This window comes from Meles meles, chromosome 1 (genome assembly GCF_922984935.1).
Source record: "Meles meles chromosome 1, mMelMel3.1 paternal haplotype, whole genome shotgun sequence".
NCBI lineage: Eukaryota > Metazoa > Chordata > Mammalia > Carnivora > Mustelidae > Meles > Meles meles.
Window position 1 is genome coordinate 158,033,242 of NC_060066.1, and position 26,321 is coordinate 158,059,562.

Consider the following 26,321-nt stretch of genomic DNA (forward strand, 5'->3'; position numbering starts at 1 on the left):
AGCTCAGAAAATATAAAAACAGTATCGTAGAGAGATACAATAGATAACAGGGAAATTAAGCAAAGACTTTGAAGTAAGGCACCCGGTTTGAATATAATCTCAGCCACTAGCTAACGATGTGTCATTGACGCTCTCTGAGTTTGGGGGTTTTTCACCTGCAAAAGTACCTCAAAGAGTTAATGTAAAGGATAAATTAGATAAAGTACCAAGTATATAGTTAGTACTAAAAATCATTCTAGTACTAGCTTTAGAGTTGTAGAAATTTTAATATTAATCGATATGCCACGCACGGTGTTAATTCCTTTATGTATATTATCTGTAATTTGTATAACAACCACAGCCAGAAACCATGACTAAAAAGATGTTTCTTATTACACTGTGTTAAATGGATTAGAGAAAAAAGAGTCTGGGGGCACCTGGGTAGCTCAGTTGGTTAAGTTTCTGCCTTCAGCTCAGGTCATGATCCCAGGGTCCTGGGATTGGGCCCTGGGCTCCCAGCTTAGCAGGAGCCTGCATCTACCTCTCCCTTTGACCCTCTCCCTCATTTGTGCTCTCTTTCGCTCTCTGTCTCTTTCTCTCAAATAAATAAATAAAAATTAAAAAAAAAAGAAAAAAGGGTCTAGAGACACAGTGATGAATCAAGAGGCTATTAGACTAGTTCATATGGGGAGTTCTCATGAAGATAGTGGTAGTGAGGAGAAGGAAAAACCACTTAGGATTTGGTGTTTGGAGAATAAATGTTAGGTGTGATGGCAAGGAATAGCAAGGATTTAAACAATATGCATTTTTATTTGATCTCTCTGACTAAAATCCACTAGCTATAGAGCTTTGACTTGGCAGAATATTCAAATGAAGAGGTAAGGCTGGAAAATGACATATCCAAAAATGACATGCTAGGTAGCATTTGTCTTCTTCATTCAGTAGGAGCAGATATTTTTTTAAGTATCTGCTGTATTTCAGATACAATGCTAAGCATTTGTTGCCATATGATAAGACTAGGTATACACAAGAAAACTTGACTGACTCAAAAATACACAGAGAAATTATAGCCAGACTTATCTGGGTGTTTTGGTTGTAAATAACAACAACAAAAAGCACCACGGACTGGTTTTTTAAAAAGGATATTTATTGCTGAAATAACTGAAGATTCTAGGATCTTGGTGCTCAGATGACATATTGAGAATCTGGGTTTTTCTGGATTTTTTACTCTGCCTTCTTCTGCATTGTTTTTTTTTTTTTTAAGATTTTATTTATTTATTTGACATAGAGATCACAAGTAGGCAGAGAGGCAGAGAGAGAAAGAAGAGGAAGCAGGTTTGCTGCTGAGCAGAGAGCCCGATGCGGGCCTTGATCCCAGGACCCTGAGATCATGACCTGAGCCAAAGGCAGAGGCTTTAACCCACTGAGCCACCCAGGTGCCCTGCATTGGTTTTATTTACAGGAGTGTTCTCTTTTCATGGGGGCAAGACAACCAGCAAAAGCTTCAGACTGTCACCCTTACTAGCTAGGCAACCCCCGTAGGGGAAAAAAAAAATGCTTCAACTTCTCACAGCTCCTTCACAGTTCTAGCAAATATTGACTATGGAGATATTTGCCAGATGTTTGGACCATATTTCCCTCCTTGAACTAATTCCTATGGTCTGGGGTTGGCCTTAATGAACCTTATGGACCTGAAGAAAATGAAATTACTCCAAACAGGATGACTGGAGTGTTTTTACCAGAATTAAGAAGCATGAATTGGGTGATCAGAAATTGTAAATATTAATCATAATATCCAACTGATTCAAGCAAGATCCCCTTTTATGGCAAATAACAGAAATCGATCTCAAACTAGCTTAAACTAAAATGGAATTTGTTGTAAAACCTCATGGAATTCCAAGAGCAAGGAAAATAATGGGACCTCACAAGGAACTGAAATGAGGAAATAAAATTAATTGGCATTACAGCTGCTTCCCCCATATTTCTATTTCTCTCTACCGATCTATCGCTCTATCTATCTTTGTAACCATGATTTAGTCTTTATTTTTCTGTGCACAACTTCTGTATTTGAGATATGTATCATTCTTCAGTCAAATGTCTGTTTCTCAGTGCACATGACTATCTCACAATAAACTCTTCTGGAGTTTATATCTCTTTGGTTTCAACAAATCAAAAAGACCAAATACCCTATCTCACTCTGAATTCAAAATTTATGAAATACAATCTTATTTGTCAGACTTGGATCTGATGACCACTCTGGTCCAACCCTTGTGTGGCACACAGCCTGGATTAAGCCCAACTCTGCATAAAGGGATAGCTCTTGGGAAAAAGGAGCTATTGCAATGTGGATAAAATACCAAAAGCAGTCCACTACAACAATGTCATCAATTTTTACTGAAAGAAGATCTTGTTCTTGATCTAAAACTCATCTTCATCTTCTGGACCTTAGTAAATATGCATAGTGATAATCACACAACAATATAATAAAATGGTCAGGCAGAGCCTCCAATAATGAAATCCAGTATCGAAATCAATGCTCCATGTTTGGCAGCCTGGACAGATATTTCAGGAGGATATGTAGCAAGAGAAAACCCTAATAACTGCTTACTTACTTACTTAATTACTGGTAAGCTGCAAGTTGTGGAGAAAAAGTTGATCCATTCTAAAGAATGATTATTCACCTCCCACAGATTTTCTAAAATAACACCAGGGGTTAATGAAGCAAATCAATGAGGCAGATTGTTTCCTTCCAAGATTGACAGAAGAGTTAGGAAGACAGAGAAGTAAACCAATGATTGAAAAACAGCTATGGTAAGTACTCAAAGGGGGTATCTCAGAATGTTCCCAAATTTCAGAAGAGCAAACATCCTGCTTCAAGGAGTGTTTACTGGTTGACTACAGCTGCCATACCAAAATACCACGGACTGGATGATTTAAACAACAGAAATTTACTTTTTCACAGTTCTGGAGGCTAGACTTCCAAGATTAACATGTTGGCAAGTTTACTTTTCCCTGTGGCCTCTCTTGTTGGCTTGCCAGCAGCCACCTTCTTGCTGTGTCCTCACATGGTCTTTTCTCGATGTGAGTGTACCTGTTGTCTCTCTGTGTGCCCAAATCTTCTCTTCTTCTAAGTACACCAGTCAGACTGGTTTTACCCTAAAGACCTCTTTTGACCTTAATTATTTCCACAAATTCCCTATCTCCAAACACAGTCACATTCTGAGGTACTGAGGGTTAGGGCCGCAACTTATGAGTTTAGGGGAGGGGAGCACAGCTCAGTCCATAATAGAGAAGGGCCCACTTTCCAGGGGACCAATATCTGCTGCAGTCTTAAAGGATAAGGTAGGAAAGGGCATAACTCTGCATGAACAAACGTATAAAAGCAAGAGTGAGCATGGCTATCTATGGAATTTTAAGTAGTTTGGTATGAGTAAAACTTAGGTTACACAGGAGAGGTTGGAAATCTGTAAAATATGAAGTTGTACATGTAATTAGGGATTAAATTATAAAAGGAATTTTATATTAGGGTATATTGCATGGGAGTGGGGTTAAACTATGGTAAAAAATATGCCTCAAAATGTAATATACACTTTTGTATTCAAACAAAACAAAAGTTTATTTTTCCCTCTAATAACAGTCCAGGGTGGGTGTTACAGATCCAACTAGGAGCTCTTTTTCACACAATGGTTCAGGGGTCAGATTCCTTTCATGTTAAGGGTCTCAGTCGTGTGTCAAGTCTGGGGTGCTATGTCCAGCACCTTCTCTTTAAGGTCTGAACCAGCAAACAGCACAGTTCACTTGCGCTTTTGCTGAGAACTAGTCATATGACCTCTTCTGGTTGTGGGATATCATAAGGGAGTTTGCAAATAAAAGACTTTCATGGACATAATTCCATTATGGAAAACATTTTGTATGTAGGCGCTCTCTCTATCAGCCTTGTAAGTCATACTAAAGAATCTGAGTTTTGAGCTCTCTGTTCCTCTGCATTCAACAGACACTGCATCTTCTGGTGTAGTGCCAACCACACCCTGGAGAACCAATGGTAAAGTTCGGAGAAAATGGATTTGGCCTTATTGGGCACTTAGTCACCAGGACTGCTTTTAACTCTGACAAAGTACATTTTATCACCATCAGTGTCTCCTTCATTGGCTTTAACAACTTGGTGTACATGTTCCAGTGTGATGCCACTCACAGCAAATTCCATGGTACAGTCAAGGCTGAGAATGGGAAACTTATCATCAGTGGAAAGCTCATCTCCATCTTCCAGGAGCGAGATCCTACCAACTTCAAATGGGGTGGTTCTCGTGCTGAGTATGTTATAGAGTCCACTGGGGCCTTCACCACCTTGGAGAAGGCTGGGGCTCACTTGAAGAGCGGGGCCAGGAGGGTCCTCATCTCTGCCCCTCCTGCTGATGCCCCCATATTTGTAATGGGTGTGAATCATGAGAAGTATGATAACTCCTTCAAGATTGCTAGCAATGCCTTCTGCACCATCAGCTGCTTGGCCCCTCAAGTCATGGTCATCCGTGACAACGTTAGCATTGTGGAGGGACTCATGGCCACAGGTCATACCATCACTGCTACCCAGAAGACTTTGGATAGCTCCTTTGGGAAGCTCTGGTGTGATGGCCCAGGGGCTGCCCAGAACATCATCCCTGTTTCTACTGGCACTGCCAAGACTGTAGGCAAGGTAATCTCTGAGCTGAATGGGAAGCTCCCTAGCATGGTCTTCTGTGACTCCACTTCCAATGTGTCAGTCGTGGATCTGACCTGCCACCTGGAGAAAGTTGTCAAATATAATGACATCAAGAAACTGGAAGGGGAGATGAACCATGAGAGACTATGGACTCTGAAAAACAACTAGAGGGTTATGAAGGGGCGGCGGGGGGGTGGGGGGGTTGGGAGGTTGAGGAACCAGGTGGTGGGTAATATGGAGGGCACGTACTGCATGGAGCACTGGGTGTGATGCCAAAACAATGAACACTGTTATGCTGTAAATAAACAAATAAAAATAAATAAATTAAAAAAAAATAGAAGTAAAAAAAAAAAAAAAAAAAGAAGGTGATGAAACAGGCATCAGGGGGCGCCCTCAAGGGCATCCTGGATTATACTAAGGACCAGGTTGTCTCTAACAGTGACTTTAACAGTGATACCTGCTCTTCCACCTTTGATGCTGGGGCTGGCATTGCTTTCAATGACCACTTTGTCAAGCTCATTTCCTGGCATGACAACGAATGGGGCTACAGCAACCAGGCAGTAGACGTTATGGTTTCCACATGGCCTCCAAGGAATAAGAGCCCCCTAGACCACCAGCACCAGTAAGAGCAAGAGGAAGAGAGATGCCCTCAGCAGCCGGGGATTTCTTGCCCCAATACCTTCCCCAATACACTGAGAATCTCCCGACCTCCACAGTTTTCATCCCAGGCCCTCTGAAGAAGAAGACGGGAGCCCTACCATGTCATGTACCATCAATATAGTGTATCAATAAAGTATACTTTATCCAGCCGAGAAGAAGGAGAAAGAGGAGAAAAAAGAGGAGGAAGGTAATCATCATCATCATCATCATCATCATCATCATCATCATCATCTAGGGTTTTATACTGAGAAAGAGGGAATGGCTTTGGGAGTTTTAACAGGATGACATGACAAATTTTCATTTTTTTATTTTTTTCAAGTTTTTAAATTTCTATTTTAAAATGTAATTCTGGCAGTGCCCTAAAGGACTTGTGGGGCAATATTAGAAGCAGATAAAATATGAAAGAGGTTATTTTGGCAATTCTGGCAAGTAGTTCCGAATTAAGCAGTGCTGGGAGGAGTGGAGAAGATGAGGCAAATTCCAATGATATTTCAGAAATAGATTTATCATGACTCTTGACTGATTTCTTAGGAGAGAAGAAAAAGAAAATTCTACAGATGTCATGATTTCTGGCTAGGGTGAATGAGGAGATTTTGGTAACTTCAAATAAGGAGGATTGGTTGTGGAAAAGGCTCAGTTTGAAATATACTGAGTTTGAGACTTATGTAGGATCTCCAAACGGCAGTATCCAGTAAGTTGTTGTACATATAAATGACATTTTTCAGGAGAGAACGTGAGGCTTAAAATAGATTTTACAGTTGTCTTAGTAATGATGTGGTAGTTGAAATTACATATAAATAGGGTCATCTGTAGCAATCGTAGATTTATATAATGACAGAAGAATGTTGATTTCCAACTTCCACTTTAAATAAAAAAAAAAAGTTTTACGTTAAAAAAAAAAGAAAAGAAAAGAAAAGAAAAAATTTAAATAATGCCAAGTTATGGAAGGAGTATGTTATCTATTTCATTAAATATTTAATGGCAAAAAGAGAATAGAAAGTTCCTCCAAATATCAGATTCAAATACTATTAGAAGATAGCCATCACAAAACAGAAAATCATTACAAGGAAGGGGGGCGGTTTCTGAACTTGCAGAAGTCTTCAGGTATGAGTATTGCCACTATTATATGTATAGTCAATGAAGTACACATTTAATTAATAACCCTATGTTCTTATAAGTATTCAAGTATGTTGACAAAACTAAAGGTGGCCAGTTTTACCCTTCCTGGCAAATAACCAGCTCCTTCCTGGAAACCCTGAATCATTTATATTTATATTTTCATTAACCTGTTCACTTAAAGATTGTCTCAGTGTACTTACTAGTGGATTAAATATGATCATGTGACCCCTGAGTGAGAAATATGAATCAAAGACCCCAATGAATGCTCCCATCAGGTGACTGTTTAAAAATGCCAAATAAACAACTAAATAGTAACCAGATGTTAGAAAATGCTTTGGGGTGCCTGGGTGGCTTAGTGGGTTAAACCTCTGCCTTCAGCTCAGGTCATGATCTCAGGGTCCTAGGATCAAGTCCCTACTGAGCAGGGAGCCCACTTCCCTCTCTCTCTGCCTGCCTCTCTGCCTACTTATGATCTCTCTCTGTCAAATAAATAAAACCTTTAACAACAACAATAAAAAAATGCTTGAAACTTCTTTAGATGATACTACCAAATTCAGGGAACGGAAATGTAAAATGTTTTTAAAGTATGGCACCATCATTGAATACTTCCTAAAATACTAATTTTTCCTTTCAGTTAAGATCATTAGGGTGAATTTTGTAAATCATCACCATAATTTTAGTAAGGGTCATTTACAAATTTTACTTGAGCTTAATTATACTGAGAAACTCTACAGTGATTTGACTTTTGCTCTGTCTAATCTGGCGCTCAGGCTCAAGTGTGATGTTTGGGCACTGACTCTTTTCATCCCCTTCTGAGGTCTGATTTCTATTTTTATTTCTCTATCATGAAGTGTTTTAAAGAAGCCTTTTGCTAAAATGTATCCTGATCCTCCCCCCATTCTTTTTAAAAGAAGAGGACTATATGTAGTATCTCAAAATAGATATCTGTAATTCAGACTGCAGATTCATAGAATTCATTATAGAATTTGAGTTTGGCTCCAAAATGTCATTTTTTTACCTCAAAGTTAAAAACTGATACCTTAAGTGAGGATTAACTCTTACCCGATTTTGATAGGAATGAAATTATAGAACTAACTTGCTATTCTTCGGCATAATATAAAAATGAAATGTACTTGAAATTAAAACTATCCAATTGCTTTATATGAAGCATAAATATAATAAAAATGATTAAATTTTATGTCTTTAAAAGAGTCTTTCATTTGCATATGTTTAATTAACCATGTAAAATAATAAAGAAGTATCATGGATTTTTTTAGTGGACATAGAGAATCACTAAGCTATTTAAATAGGCTTTTTGGGGTTGGGAGTTGACCAATTTTAAAATAAGCTGAAGATACCTGAAAGGCCATTTCGAGTACATCCGCATTTACATCTTCAACTAATTATTCCTTTTGATGTTCTCCAGAAATGTAACTGATCTCTTTTGCACAACATACTGGTTGTGGAATATGTAGCTTAAATTAACATCCACATGCTAAGAACTTCCAATTCTCTCTGCTATTTGGGCTTCTTACCTCCATAGTCAATGCCTGGCTGAACATCACAGTCAGCTTAACTTTACTCATAACTGACCTGCCAAAGCCTGCTTCTTCCCTGGGCCTCCTCATGTCCTGGCCACCAACCTGGGAATCATCCTGGATGACCTGCTGTTCCTGTCTTGGTAGTCACATGTGCCAATTCAGCCTCTATTTAACGTCTTCATTTGTCTCTTTACTCATTGCAGGTAAATTGGTTCAAGCACACTTACCTTATGGCTTACTCTAATGCTTTCTTGTTGCCTCCATCCTCATTCCTCCCACCAACCCTCAGTTTCGTTCACCAAATCTATCCACTGTGTAGCTAAAGTAACCTCTTCTCCATATCAGCTCCCCATGTTGCAGCCAGAGAGATATTTCCAAAGAATAGAAATAATATTGGCACTTTTCTGATTAGAAGTTTGTTTTTTTTTTAAATTTATTTGAGAGAGAGAGAGAATGAAAGAGAGAACGCAAGAGTTGGGGGGTGGCTGGGGAAGAGGGAGAAGCAGAATCCCTGCTGAGCAAGGAGCCCAATGTGGGGCTTGATCCCAGGATCGTGAGATCATGACCTGAGCCCAAGGCAGATGCTTAATGAACTGAGCCACCCAGGCGCCCCTCTGATTAGAAGTTTTAAGAATTTCTCATTTCTTCCAGAATGAAGTCCACACTTACTAGCACCACATATATGATTCCTAATAATTGGGGCCCTTTATAACTCTATTCTATTATTTATTGAGTTCCTAAATGTATCAGGCCCCTCTACAGCATTTTGGACTTTGTTGAGTGTTGTCCCCACCTCAAAGCCTCTGCCCACTGCCTTATTTTCTATTCTCTTCCAGAACTTAGCCTTGATTTTATTTCCCTGGTGAATCTTTTCCTAACAAATCAAGGTTGGATTTTATATTCTTCCCACGTATTCCATGAGCTCTCTTTTCTTACCCCAATGTTCTACTCATCACATCATATTTTAATAATTAGTTTATCTCTCTTCATACTTCAAGCTTCTTAAAAGTTCTCATTGGGGGCAGGAACTGTTGTTGTTGTTGTTGTTGTTGTTGTTGTTGTTGTTGTTTTTAACCAGTGTCTCTCAGTTTCTAGCACCAGCCTCAAAATACAGTAGCCATTTAGTTAATATTCACTGATTGAATAAATGGAAACTGATTAGATGTTCCTTAGAAGTGACAGGTGCATACATTCGATCATTGGCTGTAAACATGGTTCTATCCTAGTAAGGATTACTTTACCAGTTTGTAACTGAAAAAAGGGGGTTCAGGGGAATCTAGGAGCAACAGGAAGCAAAGAAACTAAGGGCTTTGGGTACGAGTTTCTAAACAGAATTGCAGTGAGCATCAAGAGCAAACTGCCTTCAAATCAAGGGCCTAGGTTAGCTCTAGTTCCCAATACACAGCCTCGACTTATTGTGAATAAGGAAGGCTTTGAAGATGAAAGGGAGATGGTTAGTCTCAGGATCAATGGACAAATTACGGTTGCTTTGTTTTTCCTTGGTTCAAAATCAGCTCCTACGAAATATCTGTGCTCCACACATTTCCCCCAAATTCCTCTTCTACTCACTAGAAGGACCTTTGGCAGGCTACTCAATTTCTTTCTTCCTTCCTTTCTTCCTTCCTTTCTTCCTTCCTTTCTTTCTTTCTTTCTTTCTTTCTTTCTTTCTTTCTTTCTTTCTTTTTTAGATAGAAAAACAGAGATAATAACACTTGTTCATTACTGCCAGGAATGAATCATGTAAGGAAATTGCCTGAAACAATAACTGGAATAAATGTAGTTTTTTGTTTGTTTGTTTGTTTTTACCTTCTATCAAATAGTGTGATTTTAGAAAATCACTGGGAAGAACAAGCAAGTGGAGAATCTGATCATGGAATTTTGAGAAAATAGAGGGAAAAACAAGAAAGACTTCTTCTGGTTCTTTTCTGGGCAGCATCTGGAAAAACAGCGGTATTGTCCTCCTAAGTACCAAGAATAGAAAAATGTGCGATGATGCATAGCAGCTGACTCTAACGTCAGAAGGAGTTGTTTTCCTTCAGGCTTTCATTGTGCATTTGGAAGTGTCTAGGAATAAAGCATGACCTGTGCTTTCTATACTCTGATGACCTAGTCTGAGGTTGCCTGCGATCCAAGGGACCAAATCCATGCAAGTCCCATAAAGGACTCAGAGTCTGGCCATTACACACAGCACCTTTACTAGTTGTGCTCTCTTGTGCAATAAATCTAGTATATGCTGAGAGAAGATGGGTGTTGCAATTATAAGTTCTAACTTCAGTTGTTAGAGTTATGACATTAGAATATATTTCATACCAAATAAGTGATATTTATTGCATAGTTTATTGAGAAATGTTACATGGTCTGTCAAAAACATTGAGTTATAGGTATCTTTGCTGACACTAAATACACACTACATCAGCTAATACCAATTCCAGCTCTGAATTTCTAACTGCCGCAAGTGATTTTCACCTACTACCCCTCCTCACCCAAACCTCATGTATTTATAAGCATAATCTTCCTCTCTATATTATGCTGAGACCAACCTCTGTCTCTAATCCTACTTTCCGTGTTTTAAATGACACCTACCTAGGGGTGCCTTGGTGACTCAGTGGGTTAAAGCCTTTGCCTTTGGCTCAGGTAATGATCCCAGTGTCCTGGGATCGAGCCCCACATCAGGGAGCCTGCTTCCTCCTCTCTCTCTGCCTGTCTGTCTGCCTAACTGTGATCTCCATCAAATAAATAAAATCTTTTAAAAATAAATAACACCTACCTCTTACATGATTTGAATCAATTTTGATCTCTAATATTTTTAAGTCTTTTTGTTTTTGTATTATGTTCAGTTAGCCAACACTACATCATTAGTTTTTGATGTAGTGTTCAACAACTCATTTGTTGTGTATAACACCCAGTGCTCATCGCATCCTGTGCCCTCCTTAATACCCATCACCTCTGCAAATTTATTACATTTTGGTCTGTTCTCAAAAAACCTGATGCTTTCACATCCTAATTTCTACCATGCTGAGCTTCTCACTTCTTGAAAAGACCACGTATCTCTATAAATTCATGTTAATCCCTTTCTTTGCTTCTCTTGGACACTTTTCAAACTGGCAAACTCTAATTTTGAGTTGTATTATCTCCTCTTCCGTAGTCTTTTCTGGATTTTTCGTTGTTACCACTTTCCACACCACCTCTTTGTTCCCATAGATCACTGAACTTAACAATACCATTGAAAATCTGTGGATGAATATTCTGAACTCCTAAAGCTAGAAGCATGTCACGTTTACATTGGCATCCCTAGTACAAGCCAATATCTCTCTAAAAATATTTTTGAAAGAGTACCCAATTCTTTATAAAATATTGTAAAAGCAAACACAAACAATGAGACCAAGCCAAAACAACTAAAAAGGAATGTGCCCAAGATAAAACTTTACATGGAGTTATCATATTAATAGAACCTAGAATTCTGCCTTAATAGGTATTGGGGTCTGTCTGAATTGATCCAACTGGTTTTTCAATATTCTGCATGACAATTCAGTATAAGAGTTTTATCCTTAGTACATTCCTTTTTTTTTGGCCCCTGCATTACCCTTGGTTTCGGTGCCAGTCGGGTCACCAGGCTAGCGACCAGCCCACTTTCATTAGAGAATCCTGTATACAGTGAATGTAATCCCTGTATTAGGCCATCTGAGGTTAAAAAATAATAAGAAGAATTTTGGCTAAAATCATGCCAAATGACACAAAAATAAATTTTTTGTTGTTTCTACTTATAATAATAACTGAGCAGAAAGAATAGGCAAAAGCAAATGAGAAATGCCCCCCCACTTAGTCTAAATTAGGCTAACTAGGTGAAAATTAGAGGAGGAAGTAAAGAAATATTTAGATTTTCCTGTGTATTATAAATATGTGCAAACAAAAGTGTATCTCTGATGTCACCTGCAATGAGAAATTTCTGAAATTATCTCCCAGAGCCTCTTATTAACCCATTTCTGTCTTTAAAGTAATTCCTTCCAACATTTTTTTTTCAACATTTATATTTTTCCAACATTTTTATTCTTTTTCTCAAATCTCCTAGATGCTTTCTTACACTTGACTTTAGGATTCGGGCATCTTAGTGGACTCATAACAGATACAGTCTTCTCTCTTTATCTCTGGTTTAAAATATAAACTACATGTTTATACAAAGCACATCTGGTCATCAACAAGTATCTTAAAGGGCCAAGAAGAGAAAGTTGAAAGTTGCTAGGTCAGAAGAGGCCAATTTGAGGAAGCAATCATTGTGACAACTGACATTACGGCTTATAATGGGCTTGGACAGCTGTTCCTTATGGAAGCTTTGTTTCTGTTGTTATGGCTGCTTCTGTCAGGAGAGGAGGTCTGGAGAGTGTTTTAGAAATCGTGCTCTTCATAATTCAAATGATAAATCATCTTACGTAACTATTAACTTCATTTATATCTTCACACTGATGTAGGCAAATTCTCTGGGTAATATTACATGCATGGCCTGTATTCCCATATCTCTGGAGACAACTAATTGTCCCTACAGTCAGTCCACGAACATTTTTATCATTCAGTGTTTTAAAATCCTGTGCTGGTGATGGATGGGCCAGTTTTGCTGATGTGGGAGGGGAGCACCGAGAGACCAAGTTTCTCAAAAGCAAACAGTTAATGTGAAGCTGCTGAGTCAGGAGACGAGGAGATAAAAGGAAACTCAGCTTTGCCAAACTAAGTTTCCTCAATAGAAGTAGCTGAATTCCTGAAGTGAAGCCAGTCACTTTGAGATATGTGTCTTATTTATGGTGCAACGTTTTCACAATGATGTATGTGACTCATATGTACGCTCAGAGACACAGGACTGTGAGAGAAAAAAAGAAGCAGAATTCAATAGGCCAATCTTGTTGGTTAGCTTTGGTAAAAGTTTTGGTTGCAATTGTTTTACCTTGTGGGCTGTTTACTATTAGGTCTGAAGTCTCCCTTCCCAGATAATGAAGAGTTAATTTTTCTGATTTTTATCTGTGCTTCTTATGAACTGGGGTAATAAAATTCTGTTCCTAAGTCACAGAGACATGTATGGATCACTTAGAAGGCACAATAAAGCCCTGAAAGAAAGTCAATAAAGATTCTTTTTCAGGTCCCTGGGTGGCTCAGTTGGTTGGGTGGCTGCCTTTGTCTTGGGTCATGATCCTGGAGTCCTGGGAACGAGTCCCATGTCAGTCTCCCTGCTCAGCAAGGAGTCTGCTTCTCCCTCTGAACCCCCACTTCTCGTGCTTTCTCTCTCTCTCAAATAAATAAAATCTTAAAAAAAAAACCTCTTTAAAAAACAAAACAAAACAAAAATATTCTTTTTCTACCCTGATTTTCTAACAAAATTGAAGTGACTCCTGTGGTAAGGCAGGATAGCTATATAATATTGGGTAAACCAAGGGTGCCTGGGTGGCTCAGTGGGTTAAAGCCTCTGCCTTTGGCTCAGGTCATGATCCCAGGGTTCTGGGATCGAGCCCTGCATCTGGCTTTCTGCTCAGCAGGGAACCTGCTTCCTCCTCTCTCCCTGCCTGCTTCTCTGCCTACTTGTGATCTCTGTCTGTCAAATAAATAAAATAGGTATTGGGGTCTGTCTGAATTGATCCAACTGGTTTTTCAATATTCTGCATGACAATTCAGTATAAGACTTTTATCCTTAGTACATTCCTTTTTTTTTTTTTTTTTTTTGGCCCCTGCATTACCCTTGGTTTCAGTGTCAGTGTCAGTCGGGTTTAAATATATATTTAAAAAATATATATTGGGTAAACCAATGAACATTTCTAAGCCTCACTTTACTCTTCTGTAGGAAGTGGATGAGGATACTTGGTCTACATGATTGGCAGGAGAATAAAATGAGAATCTATGTGAAGAGATTAATACAAGGATGGTGTATGAAAGCTTTCAATAAATGGAGCTATTACTATCAACGTGAGAATGATGAAATCTTTGAAGATTTTATTCTACAAAACTAGAACCATCCTCTTCTTCTATGTCCCTGATTTATGTGCTTTATCCTTTAACTTCTCAATCAGCTACCATGAAAGAGACTGCCCCACCCACTATGAACTGCTTGCAACACTGTTACCACTTTGGAGGATAAGGCAGAAAATAAAAAAATTAACACTTCCCTAACTTCTGAGTTAAAAAACAACAACAACAACAACAAAAAAAACAAACAAAAAAACCCAGCTCTGCCATTATCCCTTCTGAAGTCATGATTTCCAATACCTAAGCATTGAAAGAAAAAGTATACGATGAGTCTAGCTATTAAAACTGGGTGGTTGTGACTTTTCTTACTCCCAGTGTTTGCTCAAGGTACTAACCACCAGGGAGTCCTGAGGTGGCTACAGTTAGCTCAGTGGCTGGAAGTTGCTGTGGGTGTCCTGGTCAACATGTTATAGTCTGGTTCAATGTTCAGCTCTGGTTCAGAACTTCAGACACCCCTTATCCCACTCCCAGCCAGCTATGTTGAGAATATATACTCTCAATTTCAAAAGCCCTGAAGCCAAAGTCCGTTGGCATTTCTTGATATACTTTGAGAATGTAGAATAACAATTTATTTAGTTTGGAACAGTTCTTTAGTTTGGAACAACTTCGTCTTTGGATATAAATGTAATTGAGGTCCAAAAATCAGAGACATAAAATAGGACTATATACCTGGAAGCATATTTTAAACAGATAAAAGATTTCTATTTTTTGAGCAATAGTTCAGAAATGGTTTCCTCTACCTTGAGTGGCTCAGAATAGCTAACTTCCTTTGTTCTCAGAAGATTACTGTATTTGTCCATATTTCATTTACTCATTCACTAATCTCCTCCCACTGGTAGAAGTATTACCACAAATACTGTTTCTTTTTCCCTTTCTACTGGAGTTTTTGAAGATCCAATAAATCATGGGAGATAAAATTACAAGTTGAAAGTATTGCCTATTTCTCCATCCAGTTACTAGTAACATAAGAAGTAGCAGAGATAAGAGCTCTTCCTTTAAAACTTCTGGAAACTTGGTAAAGAATTACCTTTCCACCTGTTTCCCAGTTTACCACTCTGACATAAACACCATTTAGAAAAACTGGTTTAGGGTGAAAGCAATGTCATTTCATACAGAGTGATGTGTGTCACAAAGTATTTGATTAACCAGGGTAGCCAAAGACAAAGTTAATTATTTGGTCAATATTTTACTAGGTTTTTCAGTTGCTACCTCTTTTATTTTTAATTACTATTTTCAATTCTCTCCACCTACACAGCTGATGTTTTACATGAATGTGCTTAAATTACAAGGTCAACTGCAAAAGATAAGCCAAAGATTAAATCATATTTTGTTAGAAACCTGTACCTGGCCTCATTCTTGTAAGGTATGTTTGCAATAAAAGGAAAAAAAAAGATGGCTTTAGGAAAAAACACCCCCCCTTTTTTTAACCTCACTAAGTTTCTTTCAAATTGCTTTTTATATAACCACATCCAGACATGACAACAGATGATAGATAAGAACTATACAGCTTTTACATTTTGAAGGTAAAAGAGGAGCCTTTCAAAATGGACTTCACCTGAAAAGTGCCAAATTGAAGCACAGCTCTATTAGTCTTCATTACTACTTTATTTCATAACTTTGGATTAGTCATTAAAAATACCAAATCAGGGGGCGCCTGGGTGGCTCAGTGGATTAAGCCGCTGCCTTCGGCTCAGGTCATGATCTCAGGGTCCTGGGATCGAGCCCCGCATCGGGCTCTCTGCTCCGCGGAGAGCCTGCTTCCTTCTCTCTCTGCCTGCCTCTCTACCTACTTGTGATCTCTCTCTCTGTCAAATAAATAAATAAAATCTTTAAAAAAAATACCAAATCAGTTATATGTTTTCTAGAACAGAACAGAGCATTCTATACAAGGCCAGTTTACAAAGCTCTAGTTTACAGCTATCTTGAGAAATTTTTAGCCCGACCTGTGGTCTGGGAACTCTCTCAGTTCAAAGCTACCAGCAGGGGTTTTGTTTAAATCAAACCTTAGAATTGGACTTCCTAGTTCCCACATTGTTATTATGTGTGTTTTTTGAAAACAAAACAAAACAAAACAGTATCAGGTGTACAATAGAGGACATCAACAACTTTATACATTACTCAGTGCTCATCAGGATAACTGTGTTCTTAATCCCTTTCATCTATTTCACCCATCCCCTCACCCACCTCTCCTCTGGGAACCATCTCTTCTCTATAGTTAGGAGTCTTTTCTTATTTTTCTTTCTCTTTTTTTCTCCTTTGTTCACCTGTTTTGTTTCTTAAATTCCATACACAAGTAAAATCATATGGTCTTTGCCTTTCTCTGACTGACTTATTTCACTTAGCATTATACCCTCTAGCTCCATCCCTGATGTTGCAAATGGCAAGGTTTCATTCTTTTTCATGGCTGAGTAATATTCCATTGTAGATGTATACCACATTTTCTTTATCCATTCATCTATTGATGGACACTTGGGTTACTTCCCTATCTTGGCTATTGTAAGTAATGGTGCAATAAATATAGGGGTGCAAATATCTTTTTGAATTAGTGTTTTCATTTTTGGGGATAAAAATTACCCAATTAAAATAGAATTACCATATGATCCAATAATTCATTATTGGAATCATTGGATCATATGGTAATTCTATTTTCAAGTTTTTGAAGAAGCTTCATGCTGTTTTCCATAGTGGCTGCACCAGTTTGCATTCTCCCCAGCAGTGCACTATGGTTCCTTTTCCTTGACATCCCTGACAACAATTGTTTGTTATGTTTTTGATTTTAGCCATTCTGACAGGTATGAGGTAATATCTCATTGTACTTTTGATTTGCATTTCCGTGATGATGAGTGATGTTGAACATATTTTCATGTGCCTGTTGGCCATATTTTCATGGGTCTGTTGGCCATCTGTATGTCTTCATGTCTTCTTTGGAAAGATGTTTGTTCATGTCTTCTGCCCATTTCTTAAAGAATTATTTGATTTTTTGGTGTGGAGTTCTATAAGTTCTTCACATATTTTGGATGGTAACCCGTTACTGCATATATCATTTGCAAATATCTTCTCCCATTCAATGGGTTGTCTTTTTGCTTTGTTAATGGTTTCCTTTCTGTACAAAAGTTTTTTGTTTTGGTGTAGTCCCCATAGTTTAATCTTGCTTTTGTTTCTCTTGCCAAAGTCCCTCCACATCTTTTAAACACATCCTACTACATTAGCAGTTGCATTTAGACATATTTGTTTACATTTTAATTCCAGTATAATTAACACAGTGTTGAATTAGTTTCAGGTGTACAATGGAGGGATTCAACAATTCTCTACATTACCCAGTGCTCGTTATGGTAAGAATACTCTTAATACCCTTCAACTATTTCACCCCCCCCAACTCCCCTCTGGTAACCATCTGTTTGTTCTCTATAGTGAAGAGTCTTTTCTGGTTTGTCTCTTTTTTTCCCTTTGTTCGTTTGTTTTTGTTCCTATATTCCACATGTGAGTGAAATCACCTATTTGTTTTTCCTCTGCCTTATTTTGCTTAACATAATACTCTCTAGCTCCATCCATGCCATTGCAAATGGCAAGATTTCAATTTTTTATGGCTGAGTAATATTCGTGTGTGTGTGTGTGTGTGTGTGTGTGTGTGTGGCATGTTTGAAGTTAGATATTTTTAAAGATTTTTATTTATTTATTTGACAGATACAGATCACAAGTAGGCAGAGAGGCAGGCGGAGAGAGAGGAGGAAGCAGTCTCCCTGCTGAGCAGAAAGCCCAATGTGGGGCTCGATCCCAGGACCCTGGAATCATGAACTGAGCTGAAGGGAGAGGCTTTAACCCACTGAGCCACCCAGGCGCCCCTGAAGTTAGATATTTTTAACACAATCAACATGATTTATAATTTGGAATTTCTATAAAATATAGTGGTTTTCAGTCATTTTCATGGGAGAAGACTACTTTTTTTCCAAATTAAATATCTCATGGAAATTATGGTACTTCATGTTTAACAGCTGGTCTCCCAGCTTAAATGTCACTTTTCCTGGGAAGTCATTTTTATCCCATAAACTATATTTATAATTAATTCTTTATTTTGTAACATAACTGCATGCTTTATGTAAAAAGTAATATAATTTTATATTATATTTATTACTTATTACTGTTTATTTAATTTTTATCATTTTTATTTTTTATTATTATTATTACTGCTTCATGTAAAGCAGTAATATGATGCAATAGTAAGACATATATTTGGTGAAGTCTGATATACTGTGAAAATGCAGTAAAACTGAAATTTCAAAAAATAATTAGTAAATATTACAGCATTGGTGTTAAAATGCAATATACTATGATAGTCAAACAAAAACCCAGTGATTTATAATTAGTTCTTGAGGGATTTTTGTTTGTTTGTTTAATGCTATAAGTTTCTTGGTGCATAGTTATTATCTTTCTCTTACCAATAGTCTCTAGCCCAGTGCCTGTGACATAAAAGGGATTATACATGGTCCCGTATACATATATAGTAATATATACACAAATATATATACACACATTAAATATATATAGTGTATGTATTACGTATACTATATATGTGCACATTGATGAAAAATGGGTTCCTTCACTAATAACAGAAAATATTCTTAAGCACTACAAGAACAGAACCTTGCATAGTGCCTGGTAGATAAAATTGCTTAGTATTTGTAGAAAGAAGAATAATGTCCCTTTAGACATTTCAAGTAACTATAGCATTCTCTAGTGTACAGGTTGAAAACCATTAGATGAGTGAATAGGGCACTCACAGGGGAGCTAAGTTAAGACATCTGGTTTATAGGTTTGAGTTTGGCATAGCCTCTGTATTTCAGTTACAATTTCTATTTCACTTTACTTATCTAGAGGTACTTGACATCAGGGCCACTAGCTTTCCACACTTTCCTGATTCTCTTCTCCTTAGCCTCCTTCATGGTGAACAGCTTCTAGGAATCCAGTACTGCTCTCTTCACTTTTTATTTGACATGCTGTTTTTTGAATGATCTCATCTACTTTTGTGGTCTTAGTTACTGGAGCATTAGTGATGTCTGGGCCTTATTTCCAGAGCCCACCATTCTTGTGAGTTCCAGAGGTATTTCTAACTGCTCCCAGAAAATCTCATTTTTATTTATAGCTTCAAACTCTTGGGTATATAACACTATCCTCTCTATCATTATACTCCATAATTATGCTCCTTTGACTGCATTCTCTGTTTTGATTAAGGGCATTGGTTTGGAAACTAATAGCCATCTTAAATGATTGTCATCTCCTTTACAGTCACTAATTTCTGCTGGTCCTATTTCTTCAATGGCTCTCAAGCCAAATTTCTATAATTTGTTCCCAAAACCACTCTATTGAGTTAGAATCCCAAGATCTCACATGAATTTCCTCTCCTCTATACTGCTGATAAACCATTTTATTTTAATTTCATTTTTTATTAACATATAATGTATAATATCTTCTTTTCAAATCAGGAATATAGCATTTCATTCCCCTACTGAAAATCTATCAATGGCTCCCATTGCCTGATTTAATAGTCTCTGTGTAGCTCCAGGAGGAGTTTAGTTGAGGTTCAGAAAAAAAATATCGGGACTTCTATTTATATTTGATCTTTTTTATTATGTGATATTTGATATTTACTAAAGACTGTGACATATATACATGTTATAGAGTATAGTAAAAAATGTGTACCTGTGAAGTCATCACTCACTTACATCCTAGAACATCACCAGAACTGTTCCATCTACCTCTGCTTTCACCTCTCTCCACCTCTTGCTATCACCCACCCATCCCCACCCAAGTCAAATTTAACTTTTTTATGATTTCCTAACTTTTCATTGGTTTATGACATAAGTATTTATTTAGAAATACTATATTGTATGTACTCTCATTTGCAAATATCTTCTCCCATTCCGTGGGTTGCCTTTTTGCTTTGTTGACTGTTTCCTTTGCTGTGCAGAAGCTTTTGATCTTGACGAAGTCCCAAAAGTTCATTTTTGCTTTTGTTTCCTTTGCCTTTGGAGACATATCTTGAAAGAAGTTGCTGTGGCTGATATCGAAGAGGTTACTGCCTATGTTCTCCTCTAGGATTCTGATGAATTCCTGTCTCATGTTGAGGTCTTTTATCCATTTTGAGTTTATCTTTGTGTACAGTGTAAGAGAATGGTCGAGTTTCATTCTTTTACATATAGCTGTCCAGTTTTCCCAGCACCATTTATTGAAGAGACTGTCTTTTTTCCACTGCATATTTTTTCCTGTTTTGTCGAAGATTATTTGACCATAGAGTTGAGGGTCCATATCTGGGCTCTCCACTCTGTTCCACTGGTCTATGTGTCTGTTTTTATGCCAGTACCATGCTGTCTTGGTGATCACAGCTTTGTAGTAAAGCTTGAAATAGGGTAACGTGATGCTGCCAGTTTTGTTTTTGTTTTCCAACATTTCCTTAGCAATTTGGGGTCTCTTCTGATTCCATACAAATTTTAGGATTATTTGCTCCAGCTCTTTGAAAAATACTTGTGGAATTTTGATTGGAATGGCATTAAAAGTATAGATTGCTCTAGGCAGTATAGACATTTTAACAATGTTTAGTCTTCTTCTTTATTCCATGATCCAAGATCATGGAATAGTCTTCCATCTTTTTGTGTCTTCTTCAATTTCTTTCATGAGTGTTCTGTAGTTCCTCGAGTACAGATCCTTTACCTCTTTGGTTAGGTTTATTCCCAGGTATCTTACGGTTCTTGGTGCTATAGTAAATGGAATCGATTCTCTAATTTCCCTTTCTGTATTTTCATTGTTAGTGCATAAGAAAGTCACTGATTTCTGTACATTGACTTTGTATCCTGCCACGTTACTGAATTGCTGTATGAGTTCTAGTAGTTTGGGGGTGGAGTCTTTTGGGTTTTCCATATGAAGAATCATGTCATCTGTGAAGAGAGAGAGTTTGACTTCTTCATTGCCAATTTAGATACCTTTTATTTCTCTTTGTTGTCTGATTGCCGTTGCTAGGATTTCTAATGCTATGCTGAACAAGAGTGGTGAGAGTGGGAATTCTTGTTGTGTTCCTGATCTCAACGGGAAGACTGCAAGCTTTTTCCCATTGAGGATGATATTTGCTGTGGGTCTTTCATAGATAGATTTTATGGAGTTCAGGAATGTTCACTCTATTCCTATACTTTGAAGCATTTTAAGCAGGGATGGATGCTAAATGTTGTCAAATGCTTTTTCTGCATCAATTGAGAGGACCATGAGGTTCTTCTCTCTTTTCTTATTGATTTGTTCTATCACATTGATTGATTTGTGAATGTTGAACCATCCTTGTGACCTGGGATGAATCCCACCTGGTCATGGTGGATAATCTTTTTAATGTGCTGCTGGATCCTGTTTGCTAGGATCTTGTTGAGAATCTTAGCATCCATATTCATCAGTGATATTGGTCTGAAATTCTCCTTTTTTGTAGGGTCTTTGCCTGGTTTGGGGATCAGGGTAATGCTGGCTTCATAAAAAGAGTCTGGAAGTTTTCCTTCTGCTTCAATTTTTTGAAACAGCTTCAGGAGAATTGGTGTTATTTCTTCTTTGAAAGTTTGGTAGAATTCTCCAGGGAATCCGTCAGGTCCTTGGTTCTTGTTTTTTTGGGGAGGTTTTTGATCACTGCTTCAATCTCGTTACTAGATATTGGTCTATTCAGGTTGTTAATTTCTTCCTGGTTCAATTTTGGGAGTTTATAGTTTTCCAGGAATGCATCCATTTCATCTAGGTTGCTTAGCTTATTGGCATATAACTGTTGGTAATAATTTCTGATGACTGTTTCTATTTCCTTGGTGTTAGTTGTGATCTCTCCCTTTTCATTCATAATTTTATTAATTTGGGCTCTCTCTCTTTTCTTTTGGATTAGTGTGGCCAGTTGTTTATCAGTCTTATTGATTCTTTCAAAAAATCAGCTTCTAGTTTCATTGATACGGTCTACTGTATCTCTGGTTTCTACCTCATTGATCTCTGCTCTAATCTTGATTATTTCCCTTCTTGTGTGTGGAGTTGGTTTGATTTGTTGTTGATTCTTCAGTTCTTTAAGGTGTAGAGACAGCTGGTGTATTCTGGATTTTTCAGTTCTTTTGAAGGAGGCTTGGATGGCTATGTATTTCCCCCTTGGAACTGTCTTTGCTGTATACCATAGGTTTTGGACCAAAGTGTCTTCATTCTCATTGGTTTCCATGAATTATTTAAGTTCTTCTTTGATCTCCTGGTTGATCCAAGCATTCTTAAGCAAGGTGGTCTTTAGCTTCCAAGTGTTTGAGTTCCTCCGAACTTTTCCTTGTGATTGAGCTCTGGTTTCAAAGCATTGTGATCTGAGAATATGCAGGGAATAATGTCAGTCTTTTGGTATCGGTTGAATCCTGCTTTGTGACCGAATATGTGGTCTATTCTGGAGAAGGTTCAATGTGCAGTTGAGAAGAATGAGTGTTCTGCTGTTTTAGGGTGGAATGTTCTGTATATATCTATGAGGTCCATCTGGTCCAATGTTTCATTCAATGCTCTTATTTCTTTATTGATTTTCTGCTTTGATGATCTGTCTATTACTGAGAGAGGCATGTTAAGATCTCCTACTATTAATGTATTCATATAAATATGACTCTTTATCTTGATTCTTAAAAAAAAAGAAATACTATATTGTATAGTTTGCTTGTTTCTAAACTTTTTAAAATGGTATCATACTGTATTTGCTCTTTGTAATTTCTTTCTAAATTCAGTATTATGTTTTAATGATTTGTTCATAGTGTTACATGAAGATGTAGTTCATTAATTTTTACTGAGGAAGAATATGCCACTATGCAAATGCCTCAAGAGTTATTTACCAACTCTCTTGTTGATGGATATTTAGACTTTTCCCCGAAGTTTATCTAATATGAGCAATTCTACTATGGGGAGTATTTTTTTTAAGATATTATTTATTTATTTGATAGCGAGAGAGAGTGAGCAGGGGGAGGAGCAGAGGGAGAGGGACAAGCAGATTCTGTGCTGCACAGTGCCTGATTTGGAGCTCAATCCCACGACCCCGAAATCATGACCAGAGCTGAACTCAAGAGTGGGGCATTGAACTGACTGAGACACCCAGGTGCCCCTATGGTAGTATTAATATATGCTCTTGGGGCACATGTAAAACATTCAAGAATACACTTGGCAGTGGAATGGTTGTATCATAGAACAGACAAATGCCCCAAACATAACATATTAGCAATTATATGGACACATACTTTATTTTAAATGCATTAAAGATATACAAAGGATGAGTGCCCAAAACATTTTTTTTTCTAAGTAGGAGTGTGTAATCAAAAATGTTTAGAGACCACTGGTTTATAAAATAAAGTGGCACTCCTAGATTTAACTCCAAATTCCCTTTCATTTCCATTATTCCTAAGCAAATTCATATGCTCCCACTGCCATAAGCATCCACTGCTTTTGTCACCATGATAGTACTCACTAGTTTGAGTACTTGTGGTTTATTCCAAGTCAGACTCTTTCATCTAGATTAACAGTCAAGAGCAGAGTTGCAGTCTCTTTCATTTTTGTATTGAAAATACTCTCTCTCTCTCTCTCTCTATATATATATATATATATATAGCTACATGCTGCCACTGGACTAGATACTAGATAGAGATAGATAGATATATACATACATATTTATCTATATAGATATATATATATGGTGATATATATATGGTGAGTGAACAAATGTAAAATGATAAGAATCACATTTTATATAGCTGAGAAGATAAACGAAGTATCACAGAAAATCCTGCATATTCTGGAGGAAAAGCATTATATAAATTCAAGGTTTTAGTGTTTATGATGGTATTTAATCAATGGTGTTTTAAAGCCTAAATATTAAAATACGTGTTTTAGTTTGGAATTAATCAGGAAAACCAATTCTCTATTTACTCCTTATGTTCACCTTAGATGCAGTAGCATGATAGAAAAGCAACAGAAAATTCTCTTCTGTCTCTAACTTAGTTCTCTTTATTAATATTTCTAGGAGATGGAGGTTATGTTAGAGTGGAAAGATAACTGGACTAGGAATCAGAAAAAGATTTCACTCAGTTCAGTCTTTGGCTAGCCATGTGAGTTTTCACAAGTCATTTAATTTCTCTGATACTCTGTACAATAATTTTAGAGAGCTATTGCTTATTAGCATGTGTCAAGCACAGTGACATGCACTTTATGTGGATTATCTCATTTAATAATAGGTATAAATGTTACCTTCACTTTACAGAAGAAGTAAATTAGGATCAGAGAGATTATACAACTTGCTCAAGGTCTTATGGACTCAAGTCACAAGTCATTTAACATCCTTCTTGAGAAATTGCTTTTTTTAATCATTATACTATTCTACTTTGCCCTGGCTTCTTCCCAGGAGCTTTGAAAGGATCAAATGAGATAATCTATGTAAGAACATTCTATACTTTAAAAAACGTTACCCATTCAACAAATATTTAGTTAACACTTAGCACATGCTTTATTCTGTAGTAGTTCCCAAAGGGAAAAAAAAAAAACAACATGAATTATAAAGTCAGCATCTGGAAGATTCTAAAGTCTTGAAAGGAGACATAACATCTGTAAAAAACTAACACAATAGTGACTCCTTTTTCCCTAGGCTCGGAGTCAGGGAAAACTTTAAAAAAGTAATGCCATGGAGCACTTTTTCATGTGTCTGTTGGCCATCTGGATGTCTTCTTTGCAGAAATGTCTGTTCATGTCCTCTGCCCATTTCTTGATTAGATTGTTTGTTCTTTGGGTGTTGAGTTTGCTAAGTTCCTTATAGATTTTGGATACTAGTCCTTTATCTGATATGTTGTTTGCAAATATCTTCTCCCATTCTGTCAGTTGTCTTTTGGTTTTGTTAACTGTTTCCTTTGCTGTGCAAAAGCTAGAGAGGGGGAGCGGGCTATGGACATTGGGGAGGGGAGGCGAACCATAAGAGACTATGGACTCTGAAAAACAACCTGAGGGTTTTGAAGGGTCAGGGGTGGGAGGTTGGGGCAACCTGAGGGTTTTGAAGGGTGAGGGGTGGGAGGTTGGGGGAACAGGTGGTGGGTAATGGGGAGGGCACGTTTTGCATGGAGCACTGGGTGTTGTGCAAAAAGAATGAATACTGTTACACTGAAAAAATAAATAAAATGAAAAAAAAAAAAAGTAATGCCATAGAACTCTAATATGTGAAAAGATGGCCAGGAGTTTTCCAGGTAGAGACTGTCCAAAGCAATGGAAACAGCAGGAGCAAAGACAGAGAAGGTAAAACACATGATATATAGGAAGTGGTAAGCCAGCCATTAAAACAAAGTACAGGATGTGGGGCAGCATGTAGCACGAGATAAAGCCAGAAAGAAGTGTAAGTTGGAGACAGATTATAAAGGACTTGCGAGTTTGGGGTTCTTTTATTGGGTTAATGGTTAGCATAGAAATATTCTAACTAGGCAAGGCAATATGATGTTGACAATGAGATATATATAGTAATAATAATTATTATTCTCATAGTATTCTTATTCTAATAATAAAAATAATTATTCTTAATAATAATTATTCTTAAATTCTTATAAGAATAATAATGGATAATATTCATAGAATGCTTAATTTGTGCCAATAACTACATTAATACATGCCTGATTTACTTAATCTTCACAGATAATCTTACTGGTAGGGGTGAGAGGCTAGGAAATCAACTGTTTTGTTTTCTGAATATGCACTTACATAGCAAACTCATTTCTTCTTAATTTATGTGAGATGGTTCCCGAGGACTCTGGTAGAGATTGGGAGGTTAAAGTCTTCAAAAGCTTTCTCAGGTTGCCATTGCTGTGAAGCGCTGTAAAACAAGAGGGTAGATTTACAGGGCACTGCTACCAACTGCGAGTACCTGCGGCACTCAACAGAGCTAATGGAGGACTCCAAAGGCACTGAAGTGGTTGCAGCAACACGGCTGGCCCAAACATACAACAGGCTTTGAAGTGTGGACAAATTATTTATGCCCATGCCCTCATGTCTTGAAATCACCGCTGACCACAGCTGTCTGTTGGTTTTAGTTTTTTTATTTGAATTCAATTTAGTTAACATATACTATATTATCTGTTTCAGAGGTAGAATTCAGATTCATCAGTTGCATATAACACCCAGTGCTCATTACATCAAGTGCCCTCCTTAATGCTCATTACCCAATTATACCACCCCCTCACCCACGTCCCCTCCAGCATCCCTCAGTTTGTTCTTTATAGTTAAGAGTCTTTTATGATTTGCCTCCCTCCCTGTTTTCATCTTATTTTTCTTCCCTTCCC

The 26,321-nt window shown here is 37.5% G+C and overlaps 1 protein-coding gene and 1 pseudogene across 1 annotated transcript in view; both read left to right on the forward strand.

Annotated features, from left to right (window-relative positions):
* Positions 1-26,321, forward strand: part of PTGER3 (prostaglandin E receptor 3) — a 204,618-nt gene that overhangs the window by 105,761 nt on the left and 72,536 nt on the right. The window lies entirely within an intron of this gene.
* Positions 4,019-5,273, forward strand: LOC123948556 (annotated as a pseudogene).